The sequence below is a fragment of the Pipistrellus kuhlii genome, unplaced genomic scaffold (genome assembly GCF_014108245.1).
Source record: "Pipistrellus kuhlii isolate mPipKuh1 unplaced genomic scaffold, mPipKuh1.p scaffold_m20_p_25, whole genome shotgun sequence".
In the NCBI taxonomy this organism is placed as follows: domain Eukaryota; kingdom Metazoa; phylum Chordata; class Mammalia; order Chiroptera; family Vespertilionidae; genus Pipistrellus; species Pipistrellus kuhlii.
The window spans coordinates 9,525,121-9,539,883 of record NW_023425524.1 but is presented as its reverse complement, the minus strand read 5'-3'; the positions used below and the strand labels follow the sequence as shown (position 1 = coordinate 9,539,883).

At 38.5% G+C, this 14,763-nt stretch overlaps 1 protein-coding gene across 15 annotated transcripts in view; it reads right to left on the bottom strand.

Annotated features, from left to right (window-relative positions):
- CDC42BPA (CDC42 binding protein kinase alpha) overlaps window positions 1-14,763 on the bottom strand; it is a 181,502-nt gene that overhangs the window by 165,026 nt on the left and 1,713 nt on the right. Inside the window, exon 1 of one of the 15 annotated variants that reach the window (XM_045587151.1) lies at window positions 4,396-4,401. The exons of the other annotated variants lie outside the window; for them this stretch is intronic. The gene's annotated coding sequence lies outside the window, so the exon portion shown is untranslated. Of the gene's footprint in view, window positions 1-4,395; window positions 4,402-14,763 lie in introns of those variants that run through there. 15 annotated transcript variants of the gene reach the window in all.

The following is a 14,763-nucleotide window of genomic DNA, read 5'->3' as shown; positions in this document are numbered from 1 at the left end:
TGCTCGAGACCTCTAGTTAAAAAAAAAAAAAAAAAAAAAAAAAAAAAATATATATATATATATATATATATATATATATATATATTTCCACGAGAAGATATTAAAGATCAGGGGTCTTCAAACTACGGCCCGCGGGCCACATGCGGCCCGCAGAGGAGTCTGATCCGGCCCGCCAGGTTTTTTGGGCAGTGAGCGTAGCCGAGGTGTTACAGTTCGGCCGCCAGGACCTGCATATACACTGTCACTGCACGGCGGCTCTGACCCCTCTGCCTCTTTAAGAGCACAGTGCCTGCTGGGGCTCAGAGCGTGCGACGTGCTGCCGCACAGGCACGTCTGTGCTGTGCTGCGCGGCAATGATGTAAAAAGGCGCCCGCTTCACCCCCAGGCAACGTGGTGTCTGTGTGCTGTGCCTGCCTGTCAGTGAGGTTCTCCTCCTCTCCCTCCACTGCCTAGACCAAAGGTCGGTCGAAAGTACCATAGAAAGAAATTTTTGCCAGATGGGGGGTTTCTGCCCTATAGGGGGGTGGGGGGTTGGTGACTCATATGAAAATTCCCCTTTGGGGGGCGGTGGGGGGGCGTTCGGTGCTGAAATCAAAATTCTGCCAGTTGGGGGGGTGGGCGGTGGGGGGTGGTTGGGAGGTCAGGGCTTCGGTGCTGAATTGCCCATATGGAAAATTCTGCCAGTTTTGGGGGGAAGGTGTTCGGTGCTGATATGTGAAATCAAAATTCTGCCAGGTGGGAGGTGGGGGGAGGTTAGGGGTTCGGTGCTGAATTGCCCATATGGAAAATTCTGCCAGTTTTGGGGGGAAGGTGTTCGGTGCTGATATGAGAAATCAAAATTCTGCCAGGTGGGGGGAGGGGGGGAGGTCTTGGACCTAGTCTCTTTGTGGAAGAATTGAGAGTGACAGCATGCCACCCCAGCCAAAAGCAGGCCCACAGTTCCCATTGAAATACTGGTAAGTGATCTGTTTATTTATAAATGTTCTTCATTTTATTTATATTGTATTTGTTACCTTTTTGCGAAATAAGGTATGTGCAGTGTGGGTAGGAATTAGTAGTTCATATAGTCCGGCCCTCCAGCTCTCTGAGGGACCGTGATCTGGCCCCCACTTTAAAAAGTTTGAGGACCCCTGTTAAAGATGTTAGGGAAAAGAAAAGAACACCATCACACTTTACTCTAGCACTAATAATTCCTTAAAAAAAAAAAAAAAAAGGCTATAAATTGTAAAACTCAATGCCAACTGTAGTGGTGACCATTTGTAGTTTACCCAGAATCCATTCCCTCTTCTTAAAACCCTAACATTAAGTTATCTACTCTTTCCTACACAGCTCATGTACCGGTGCGATGACTGGTTCAGGAACAGACCTGAGGCCTAGCTGTGGAAATGAAGACCAGAGAAGAGATATTCTGAGTGCTTCCTCTCCTCACTCCTCTTAGAGGGCTGTAGGAAGCACCCTTCTCTCCCCACAGGGAAAAGAACCCTGCTCTTCCAGTGCCATCCGATGACCTGGGGGGTGGGCGGGGGGGGGGGGGTGTTAAGAAAAACCTGGGCTACAGCAGCAGTGAGACTGAAAGAATCTGGATGTTTGGCAACACTGTTGAGCCATCAAACCTATAAGTTTACCCTACCTTTGCTCTTACAGGTCAGCCAGTAAAACTCTCGTTATTTAAACCAATTTGCATCGGATTTTCAATCAGAGCCACGAGCCTGCTATCAACCCTCCATTTTTATTATTAATCAGCAACCATTTCTTATTACCCACTATCATGTAAATTGTTTCTTTTTCCTCAACCATTGAAGTCAGAACTTAGACAATCAGAAATCTGACCTGTTTCTGCCACAGAATCATAAATTCAAGAAATAAAATATAAATGTTCACAAAATTCCTTTCAAGTTCATTTTAAAGAAAAACTCAAAAAAACTTAACAAAAAGGCCTGAAGTCTATTAACAGACCTATTATAATAACTTTTAAAGTATCATTACTGAAAAGAAGAAATATAAAGTCTAGGATAATTTTTTACATTTCAGATAAAAACTACACTTCACTAACTTTAGCGTGGGGCAAAAGTTTGTTTAAGTTGTTCATATGGAAAATAATGCAATAACTAACACAAGAATAAACTCTGTCCCAGGTACTCACAACTGAAAGCTTACTTTTGCCCTACCCTGTATATATCTAGAAACACAGCATTTCCATACTTTTTATCCTAAGAGAAATAATAGATGTCATAATTATTATGAAAAAGATCCTGTTCTAATTATTTCCAAAGAAAATAGAAATAAAACAAGCATTTTTGAAAATAAATTCATTACTAAATGTCATCAATAAAGTTCTTTGAATTAAAATCCTCTTTCTCACCCTGACCGGTTCGGGTCAGTGGATAGAGCATCGGCCTGCAGACTGAAGGGTCCTGGATTCCCATCAAGGGCATGTAGCCATGGTTGCAGGCACATCCCCAATAGAAGGTATGCTGGAGGCAGCTGATAGATGTTTCTCATCAATGTTTCTAACTATCTTTCTCCCTTCCTCTCTGTAAAAAAAATCAATAAAATATATATATTTTTAAATCCTCTTTTTCTATTACTTGGAAGTAATAGTAAAATTCAATAGGTTAATGTAAGATAATTTGGCCAGAATCTTATTACTTTCCACTGAATTCTAAAATCAAAACTCTTTTTAAAACTTCATTTGGCCCAGCCGGTGTGGTTCTATGGTTGAGCATCCACACTTGAACCAGGCGGTCACCATTCAATTCCTGGTCAGGCCATATGCCCGGGTTTCGGGCTCGATCCCCAGTAAGGACCATGCATGAGGCAGCCCATTGATGATTCTCTCTCATCATTGATGTTTCTGTCTCTCTCTCCCTCACCCTTCCTCTATCTAAAATCAATAAAAACATATTTAAAAAATAATAATAATTTGGGTCCAGACTGGCATAGCTCACTGGTTGAACACTGAGCTATGAATGTGGAGATCACAGTTCAATTCCCAGTGAGGGCACATGCCCAGGTTGCTGGTTCCATACCCAGTGTAGGGAGTACCAGGGGTAGCCGATCAATGATTCTCTCTCATCACTGATGTTTCTCTCTCTCTCTCTCCCCTCATTTCTTAAATCAATAAAAAAAAAATTTTTTTAATATACAGAAAATATATATAGTATATGTGGAAATAAACATATGTGTGTATGAGTTTAAGTGGGCAGCTAGATAGGATTGGTGGTTCTATCCACTAATGGAGTTAAAAAAAAAAAACAGCAACACCAAACAGCGAGAAGCACACACAGAGCCCGGATCGTGGCTTCTCTATCACCCTTCCTGAGAGGAGCCGGGACTCCTCAGAGAAATGGCTGGTTCGGGGCTGGAGCAGGGAAACGACAAGATGAGCTTAAACCGCTGTCTTGTGCCAGGAAGCAAGGAACCATGTCAAACCCAGAAGCCAACTTGAAAGGGCTCCTACTGGCCACATCCGGGTCAATCTGAGCCTCAAAATAAGTAATGGCAGAAAAGGATTATACTCTACAAATAAACTAAGCAATTGTGAACTCAAACTGATATAAGAGATTAGTGAGAAACAGATATGTAAATAATTTCAAAGTACTTCCTCACAAAATACTTACTAATTACCAAGGGAAAAAAGGTAACTTTACAGTGGATAAGCCTGATAGAGACCACCCAAATAAAATAAATAAAATGAACACTGATATTTGCCTATTATACCTCAGTGAGACAAGGGGGGAGTGAGTAAGATGAACACTGAGAGCAGCTGGAGCAACATAAAGCCATGCATTTGCTCAGTGTGGCTCAGCTGGCTGAGCATCGTCCCAGGCATCAGGGGTGTCGCTTCAATTCCTGGTCAGGGCACATGACTAGTTTTGGGCTCAATCCCCAACTGGGGGCATGCAGGAGGCAGCCAATCAATGTCACCCTCTCATACAGGTTTCTCTCTTTCTCCCTCACTCTGTGTCTCTCTGTCTCTCTCTCACACCCCTTCTCCCTTTCTCTCTCTCTAAAATCAACAATAAAAACGTATTTTTAAAAAATCATGCAGCACTGATCGGATGCACTGAGTGGAACACAGCATCACTTCTAGGAGATTCTTGCCAGAGATGTATCATCAGAAGGAAACAAGCCCTGAAAGGAGGGTCACTACCGATGCTGCAAAATAACTAGCCTGCAATCTTCCCAAGGGTCAGCGCCATGCCCTGGGAGGCGTTGCTCAGCTGGTGGGAGCTTTGTTCAGAACACCAAAAGGTGGTGGGTTCGATCCCCACTAGGGGATCATGTTTCTCACATCAATATCGATGTCTCTCTCTCCCTAAAGTCAATAAAAAAAAAATCAATCAATAAATTAAAAGGTTTCAAAGTCATGAAAGTTGAGAAAAATCTGAACACTAGTCCAGAATGAATGACACTAAAAAAGGCATGCCATCCAATGCAACATGTGACTCTGAACTGAATCCTTTTGAATCCTTTTGCTATAAAGATATTATCAGGACAGCTGACAAACTTGAATGAGTTCTAAAGACTAGAAGATAGTAATACATCAGTATTAATTTCTTGATTTTAATAGTTGCATGTGGTGATCAAAAGAATGTAGAAAATACATTCAAACATATAGAGCATCGAGCTGGCACTTTACTGTTAAGTGGTTCAGAGGGGAAGACATGTACTGTATTTGCAATTTTTCTGTATGTTTTAGATGACTTCAAAGCTTCTAAAAATTACTTCTTAAGAGTAAAAAAAAAAAAAAAAAAGAGTAGGGAAATAGACAAGGACCATATCATTAAAAATTCTATATGCGCTGAAACCGGTTTGGCTCAATGGATAAAGCGTTGGCTTGGGGACTGAAAGGTCCCGGGTTCGATTCCGGTCAAGGGCATGTACTTGGTTGCGGGCATATCCCCAGTAGGGTGTGTGCAAGAGGCAGCTGATCGATGACTCTCTCTCATCAATGTTTCTAACTCTCTATCCCTCTCTCTTCCTCTCTGTACAAAATCAATAAAATATATGTATTTAAAAATTCTATATGCCATGCTATGGAGTTTGAATGTCATTCTGAAAGCTATCAGTAGTTGCCGTAGATTATCAAGCAGGATGCTGAAATAATCAAGGATCATGCTGTGTGTTTTTGTTGTTGATCCTCACCAGAGGATTTTCCCCCCCAATGATTTTTAGAGAGTAGAAGGGAGAGGGGATGGAGAGAGAGAGAGAGATTGAAACATTGGTGAGAAACACCGTTCAGCTGCCACTGGGGACTGAGCCAGAAACCCAAGCATGTGCCCTGATCGGGAATCAAACCACTCAATCACTGAGCCACACCAGCTCAGGTTGTATATTTTAAAAGCCCTTCTACTGAGCAAAGGTCCTGGATGTGAAGGAATCACAGTATTTTCAGTTGAGGGGCACATGCACTAATGAGGCTGCAGATTCCTTAGCATTGAGGGGAGAAAACATGATTAATAAGATCAGGAGTGTAATCCATTTAGAAACGTTTAATACAGACAAATCAATTGAGCCAGATGCACCAAGAGGCTGAATAAAAGCAGGATCGCCCAGGAGCTGAAATACTTAATTGGGATTACCACAGGAGGGCAAGCAAAAAAGCAAAGATGATCACTTAATCCCAACCTCAGCCATGGAACACAGCAATGGACTCCCGGAGAGAGAAGTCAGCTTAGCATGAACCAGTCCGACGTGGGATGACACCTTACAAAGGCATGCAGCTAAACGGCAGAAACAGGAAGCGCACTACCCCTGCAAATATTACTGCATTTTTAACCATAAAAGCGAGGAAAATATTTGTAAGTATGGAATTGGGAAGAGCCTTATGATAATCATATCTATAGTGTAGCTTTATCACATACCTGAGCTTTTAGTCTGATTTAAAATGTTTCTTATTTATGATTTTTGGTCCGGGCAAGGCCATAGCTGGCAACACAATCCCAAAATGGGATTTCAGCCATGTGGGCTTTAATCTCTTTCCAAGCAAGTATTTTTTAATTTTTTTTTTTAAACCTTAGGACAGGAATCTAAGTAAATGCTTGATGGCTTTTAATAATATGAGTCAAATTGGGGCACTACACTAAGGATGGGACTCTTGTTGTAGCAGGACAACTACACAGCTTTTCCAAAACCCTGAGAAAATCTAATTAGCTGTGTTCTATTTCACAGCCATGACAGCCTCTCTCTCAAATTCTGTACTAATTCTGTAAGAGAGGTAACTGGATTAAAAAATGATCAAGCCCTACGGAAGGGGTGGGAGTGGGAAATCACTAGGTTAGCAGGAGCATCTTTGCAAACCAGCTGTTCCTCTTTAAAAGGGTTCCAAAGTCAAATGGCTTAGGCAAATTATAGGTAAAACAAAGTTAAAGAGCTTCTATAGTGCAGAACTTAAAAACTTTTACCATGGTAACGTGCTCTGTAACATCCAGAGGGATGCAATGAACCCTATTTCTCGATCTTACTTATCCAGTGAACTCTTAATTTTCACAATATTCACTTTTATCTGTAGAAATATAGTTTTGGAAACACCAGTATACAATAATTATTTTCTTCATACTTATTGTCAAAACACACAACATGCATTTACGGATGCTGTATAATCTTTAGTCCATAAAGTCCAAAGTCAGACACATCACTAATTTTTCATTATTAATTTAAGTTTATTCTGAGTTGAGGCCAGAAGGCTACCACTGAGTTGCATATTGGAGTCACTTAAATCTAAAAATAATCAAATAGCCACTTGATAATATTTGCTGTTGGGATAGAAGGAATGGGTATTGCTGAAGCCGGTTTGGCTCGGTGGTAGAGTGTCGGTCTGCGGACTGAAGGGTCCCAGGTTCAATTCCGGTCAAGGGCATGTGCATTGATTGCAGGCGCATCCCCGGTGGGGGGTGTGCAAGAGGCAGCTAGCTGGTTGATGTTTCTCTCTCATCGATGTTTCTGGCTCTCTGTCTCTCTCCCTTCCTCCTCTCTGTGAAATATCAATAAAATATATTTTAAAAAAAAGAAAAAAAAAAGAAAGAATGGGTATTGACTTAATATTTACTGAAAAATCGTTCAGCTAAGAACAACAAAATGTTCCAATGCAAATACCTTATCCTAGGAGAAGGAATGAGATACTGTTTTGCATAGTCACAGGGAAAGCCTTCACCAATGCCAATAAAATATCAGTAAGATGTGAATGTTTAATGCTTAAATGCAGTTACTTATACCTTTGAATTAGTACATTTCAATTAAACTTTACCAAAAAAATAGCATTTTAGTTCTTCCTTCATCAAAGACTAGACAGGAACTTAAAAACCAGAATGGGAGGGAGAGGCTGACAAAATACAACAATAAATCACCAGGAAAGAAAAAATACTAAATCAACTTTCAACCTTTTGGCAAAATAAGCTACTTACTAGTATGCCCATTTTTTATAAATAATAAGAGAGAGGTTAAATAACTTGCTTAAGTCACCCAGTTAATAACCAAAATCAGTCTGAATCCAAAGACTCTGTTCTTTATCAGTATTATTGGTTTAAAGCAGGAATATTTCAAGTTGAGGTATTCTATTTATGAAAATTCTGTAATTTGAATATTTTATCACTATGAATAGAGCAAACTGAATAGAAGTGTGTGTGTGTATATGTGTGTGTGTGTGTGTGTGTGTGTGTGTGTGTTTCATTGACAAGTCTAGAGTGTTGTGTAAGCAATTGGAAAGAAAACAAAAAGTTAAATGATTACACAGACTGAACTAATTCACATGTATTTTTTATTTTTTTTTTCAGAGAGGAAGGGAGAGGGAGAGATAGAAACATCAATGCTGAGAGAGAATCATCGATCAGCTGCTTCCTGCAGGAGCCGCACTGGCGATAGAGCCTGCAACCTGGGCATGTGCCCTTGACTGGGAATCGAACCGTGACCTCCTGGTTCATAGGTTGACACTCAACCACTGAGCTACCTCAGCCAGGCCAAATGTTTGTTTTGTTTTTTAATATATTTTTACTGATTTCAGAGAGGAAGAGAGAGGGAGAGAGAGATAGAAATATCAATGATGAGAGAGAATCATTGGCCAGCTGTTTCTTGCCCACCCCCTACTGGGGTCAAGCCCACAACTCACTCGGGCATGTGCCCATGACTGGAATCAACCTGGGACCCTTCAGTCCTCAGGCTGATGCTCTATCCACTGAGCCAAACCAGCCAGGGCGGCCACATGTATCACATAAGCAGCAGTACTTTTAGCCCAGTTAGACTGGGTAAGAGAAATGGTGATAATGGGGAAGAATTAATGAGAAAAATAAATGTGTATCAGAAGAGAGAAAAAAGGACTAACTTACCCCGCTATAAGTTATTTGTCTTTAAACAATCAAACTGAATTCCCTCTATTATTATTGTCTGCTACCCTAATACCCAGAAGTTGGCAGTGTCACACAGTCCTACCTGTTCCATAGTGCTGAAGTAGCACCAATTACATCTGGTTTTTCTCTTTAATAAAAGGATTGGATCTTCTGGTTCCTGTATGCAACAAATATTAACTGCTGGCACTTGAAACCCGTATCTTCACAGCTACAATGTTACAATAATAGCCAAGTTCCACATTAGTCCAAACATCTGAAAATAACAGACTACGTAGCTAAAAGTTGTAATCTCTTAGACAAAATAACACTGAACACTATAATGAATTCTAAAGTTGCATAAGTCTATGATCTCTCCTCTCAAATATCACAAAGTAATGAATAAAATTGTTTCAGATAAATAACAGTTTTGCAACATGTTACAATTATAGTAACTAAAGCTATAAAGTGAGAATTCCTGTACTTATTGGGAATGCCTACACTTGTAAAGCAAGTTTAATTAGAGCAAGAGGAGGTCATAAACAGAAACTTCTCAGTAATTCCAAGGATTTCACAGGTTAACAGCACTGGTTCATTGTTATATCTAATTTCACTCCGTTCTACAGGATGCTTTTCCTAAATATAATTTTCACCAGCATCACTCTTGTGCTACCATGATGGTTTATTTTTCAATTCACATGACTATCACACAGAAGACAAAAGTCTACAACCGCCCATCCAGTGTAGCTCAGTGATTGAGCATTGACCTATGAAGCAGGAGGTCGCAATTCGATTCCCGGTCAGGCACATGCCTAGGTTGCAGGCTTGATCTCTGGTAGCGGGCATGAAGGAGGCAGCTGATAAATGATTCTCTTTCCCTCTCCCCTCCTCTCCGAAATCAATAAAAATATATATTTTAAAAATGAAACTAAAAGTCTACAACCACTAAGTAAAATATGACTTAACTGAGATTTGGATTCTCTCTACAAACCACACAGTATCCCAGTTGCCCTCAAGATTTTCTCTTAGAACCCTGATACAAAGAACAGCAGGACCTCATACTGAAAGAACATTTCTCAAAGGGTGTTCCATGGAACACTTGCCATCCACCTTCCAGATACTCTGCAAAAAAAATGATTCCATAATCATATGAAATTATAATTCTAGGATAACCTGCAATATTTTTAATGCTTAATTTTGTTTTAAGTTTTCCAAATTTATTTATGTAAACCTTCTCCTCCCCACCAACCTCCCTAAAGCAGGATATCTCATGAATTAGTATCTCATGGATTTCCAGAACACATTTTGAAACTAAGGAGGGGGTCTAGAGTGAAGAAGACTCGATTCCAAAATAGAAGCAAACAGTTCATGGGAGGGAGGATTAAGGGGTATGTATTGAGACTAGGAAGTGGGGGAGCCAGGTCTTTCTGCCTCCTGTTACATGAAAGCACAACGGGGGCTCCTTTCTAGCCGCAGAGAAAGCAGCACCAGAATGGGGTGGGCGTCAGACAACAGAGGGCTGTTAACTGGGAAAAGAAGTGACACAGCTGGGAAGAGCAATCCTAAGCTCTCGGAAAGAAGAAAAGGAAATCCCCTAGATCTGGAAAACAGTGACAACAAAAGACAGCCATTGGAAAGTCGGGGATCCTATCCTAATAGTGGAGTCATTCCAAAACAAAAACCATTAGGGAAAGAACTTCTCGGCTCATTAAGAGATAGTAAAAACAGCTGCGCAATTCTTGGTCCTAGAGACCAAACTCTCACTGGCAGTTTCATTAATGACAAGAGATGAGAAAGCCTATTGAATTAGCAAATAGTTCCCACCTATTATCTTCTCCAGCGTTCATGTGGAGTAACTAGAAGATTGAACCAAAACATGACCAACTTGTATAAACCTATGGAGACCTATGGTTATTCCTCACGTTCAAGTTTACAAAACTCTGACAATCAATAGAAATCAACATCGAGAGCCCAAAGGCAGGAAAGGGAAATGACAAAGGAACAGGAAATGAACCACCAAATACAAAGGAGTGAAGTTAATTTCTCTCTCCATTAAGTTCTAATTAAAAATACCCAACCATTCCCAGGCCAGACCAAAAAAGCAAGCCAAGAAAGAAGCAGCACGCTCATGTTCCTGTTCTCCCTCTCCCATACTCCCTCTCTCTCTCCAGGGACCTTGTCCCTCCCTGACCTTCTTCTTTTCATTAATTCATTAAGAAAAGGACCCATGTCTGCCATCTCTTCGCTGTTAAACAGTCAACATATTTTAGCTTCATCTACACCAGTGGTTCTCAACCTTTCTAATGCCGCCATCCTTTAATACAGTTCCTCATGTTGTGGTGGCCCCCAACCATACAATTATTTTCATTGCTTCTTCATAACTGTAATTTTGCTTCTGTTATGAATCGTAATGTCAATATCTGTGTTTTCCGATGGTCTTAGGCTCTATAGCAATGGTTAAGAAATGTTAGCAGGGTTGCCTAAGACCATCGGAAAACGGATATTAACATTACGATTCATTAATAGTAGCAAAATTACAGTTATGAAGTAGCAATGAAAATAATGTTATGGCTGGGGGTCACCACCACAGGAGGAACTGAATTAAAGGGTCGAGGCATTAGAAAGGTTGAGAACCACTGATCTACACTAATGAGTTTCAAACTCTTTTTATCCCAATTTAGAGCAAGAAATACAAGAAAATACAGAGTTTGTGCACAGAAATACTTTTTCTACACATGATGTACTGCAGCGTTTTTCAACCACTGTTCCGCGGCACACTAGTGTGCCACGAGATGTTGCCTGGTGTGCCGTAGGTGCAGACAAGACAAGAATTTTATAATTTTTCACTATTTTGTTTACTTAATATTTCATAATAAAGTAATTATAAAATACTTTCTTTGTGTTTATTTGATTCCTATTCAAGAGAATTACTTTATATATAGTCAATATAGGCACAGAATTAAATTTTTTAACATTTTCTAATGGTGGTGTGCCTCGTGATTTTTTTCATGAAACAAGTGTGCCTTTGCCCAAAAAAGGTTGAAAAACACTGATGTACTGGGTATTTTCTATTCTAGTCTATTTAATGTTTTCAATGTTGGCTGGACTTTCAAACTAATCAAAACCAAGAGGGTGAAAAACCATGAACTACACAGTCAATGTACTGTTAGTAAGTGTCCCAACAGAAAAAAGGTTTTGGAAGAAATTTTTAGACTGCCACAGAATAGTACAATAAAATATTAATCTATACCAAGTTCAGTTATTATATCATAAAATAACCTGGGCTTACTATGTAATATTAATCAAATCCTAGAGATTCTGGGAAATTTCATAAAATTTACAACACATTATGCTATCTGTTTTTGTTTTTTACACTGCTATGTTAATGTATGCCTTGTAATTCCACATGAAATTCTTAAAATTCTCAAAGTGCTAATTCTAGCATCCCTGTTTTCACTCATAAAGCAATAGATCCTTAAAAACAGAAAGAAATGGAAATATAATAGCCACCTCTTAGAGAACATGCTTCTTCCATGTGCCAGCATTATCACTGTACTTATTCACTATTCTTCTTAGAATAGACCAGTGTTTCCCAAAGTGTGGTACGCGTACCCCCAGGGGTGCGGGAAGAGTTTGGTCGGGGTACGCGTTGCACTGGAGTTTGGTGGGGATATGCACTGCACCGTGCTTAGCTGCGCCTAATTCTACGTTCTCATGAGTACAAGGGGTACTCAGCGTTACGAAAATTATAGAAGGGGTACACATATGTCAAAAGTTTGGGAAACACTGGAATAGACTATTAGGTAGTTAGTATAAAGGAAATAAATGCCCAACCTATATTTCTGAGACATTTATAAAGATTCTAACTGATGATTTAAATAAAAATAATTTTAATCCTCTGTATTAAATGAACATGTTGACAATTTGGTATGATTAATAAGCTACTCGGGAAAAGCTAATGATGAGGAACAGCTCAGGTGAAGGACAAAATACTCTCAAAAAGATTTAGATCCTTCTAATCAAGTCATCATCACCTCACGCATGAAAAAAATGTGAATAATCTTTAAGACAACGCTAGTGAAAGGAAAAGTTAAAACTACAGTACCTGCTGATGTACTCTAGTAACAAGTTTATTCACTGTTCAGGTTAGTGTGTTTGTGTATCACTGAACAAGCTGTAAAATTACTGTTATTTAAGGTTAATTTAAGTGAAATGTTACAAAGTCCAAGATTCAGTATCAAAAACCAGATATCCATATATAAATAGAGAGGATGTTTCTTTTGTATTGAGTAACACCATCTAACATATATTTTTTAAAGTAAATCAGTAAAGAATTACCTAAAACTCCAATTTCCCATTTCAAAGTAGAGGGTAGCCAATTCAATGAATAAATTTAGTCATTAGTAGGGAGTTATTTTTACTTCTACAACTCTACTGTAACTTATTCTAAAGTTATACTACTGACATCAAAACTCTAATTTTATGAACATAGAAATCATAATTTTTTCAACAACTTAAAAAACAGAGGAGACAAAACATAGTCTTTCAAGTCTTATGGAATAACTGGGAAATGTATATTATTAACCGTGGAAGTGACCTCTGGCCTTAAGGAGGTCTCAGCCCCTGGCTCTATTGCTTCTGGCTTAATCCCCTCTTCCTCTCTGGAGCGCTACCTCTTCTCTCCCTCCAGCCATCAGCACTGAGAGCAAGGAATGCTGCCAAATACATACATCTCACTTTGAACCATCATTTTCTTATTGTCATGATACTGTAATGAATAAAACACTAACTGTACTAATATACATGGGCCATAATTAGAAATAAAGTGAAAATGATGGAAATAAAGCAAGGTAGAATCTTGGCTGACTTTTCTGTAAAAGTAGCCTGTCATACGCATAAAAATAAAGAATATCTAGATGACACTTTGATTAACATAAATAGCCAAACACAAGTATACAGCATATATTACAAAGAACTTAACTATTACTGCTCTCCTGTTGCAAATATTGGATCTTTTAAAACTCAAACTAAAAAGGCAAATCTAAACTGACAAATTTAACCCCAACAAATATTCCCTGTAAATTTCCATTATAGACCCTCAAAAAGAGTTTAAAAAATTAAACTGAGGTCCAGTCACTACCTAGAAACTTTCTTAATCTAATTGTTTTTATATAATGTTAGGCAAGGAGAAGAAAAAAAAAGACATTTTCTCGAGATGTAGTAATCAATTCATACATGGAGAACAACTGACCTATTTTAATACTTAAATTGCTTGAAGAGACAAATAACCTAAATTCTCAAATAACGTGAAGATGATAAGTCCTATACTGAAGGCACATCTCAACAGCTTCTCCACTCTTCGGTTCCTTTTCTTACTCCTTACCCAAACTTCTGAGGTTGATAATTCCCTCTTTCAAGAACTCATACTCCCAACTTAAAAATGATTGAGACCTAGCAGACACTACCTGGCCCAAAGGTGCAAAAAGTCCTTAAAAATTCTCTGGTTCTCCATCACTGATAAACACAACAGATGTTTACCTAAAAGACTGTACATTTTTGTTATGTCGTATCAGATTTCCACAAAACATGAAACGTATTACTAACACTGAATTTGTTTTAAATTGTGACAAGTCCCTGGTTTAATATACTTTTAAAATATATTAATAAAAATAGAGTGTATTTGGCCAAATGCTTATTTGACTTTTGGCTTGTTTCATTTAAATTAATATGTATAACGAGTTAAAAAAAAAATTAAAAAAAAAAAAAAAAATATATATATATATATATATATATATATATATATATATATATATAAAACAAAACCCAAGGAAACATATTTAATGGAAAACATACATGAATTATTCTGATAATACTGTACAGCAAAATGTCTCAGAACATAAAACTACTACATAAACTCTTAATACAAAACGCAACTGAACATATGGTTTTCTCTTCTTGTGATAATTTTAAAATTATAAATACTATTGGTACATAAAAAGAGTTATTCCACTATTCTGAAGATGAGAAAGAACTAGGATGAGTTCTCAAACTAAAATTCAAGAACTAAAACTCTCAAAGTACCAAAAACTTTTCTTTAAATCTCAAATAAAAATACTCTAAAATAGTTCTAAAATTTCTAAAACATGGGATGTAAAACGACATGTAATAAAATATTTTACTCTGCACATAAAAAAAAAAAAGCAGTACCAGTACCAGAACATACAAAACCAGTACCAAAGTCAAAACTGTCTCCCTCTTCCCAGAGAAGTCACTTGAAAGACGGTTTAGAACTCTTCCATTCCCAGTAAAAGCCTGGTATTCTGTTTTAAAAAACCAGCCTATTCACTTCCTGTGAGCAATCTCAAATGAGTGATTTACCTGCCAAGCTAACGTTTCATAAATTTCAAATTAAAGGACAAAACGAAATAATCACTCGTTGACT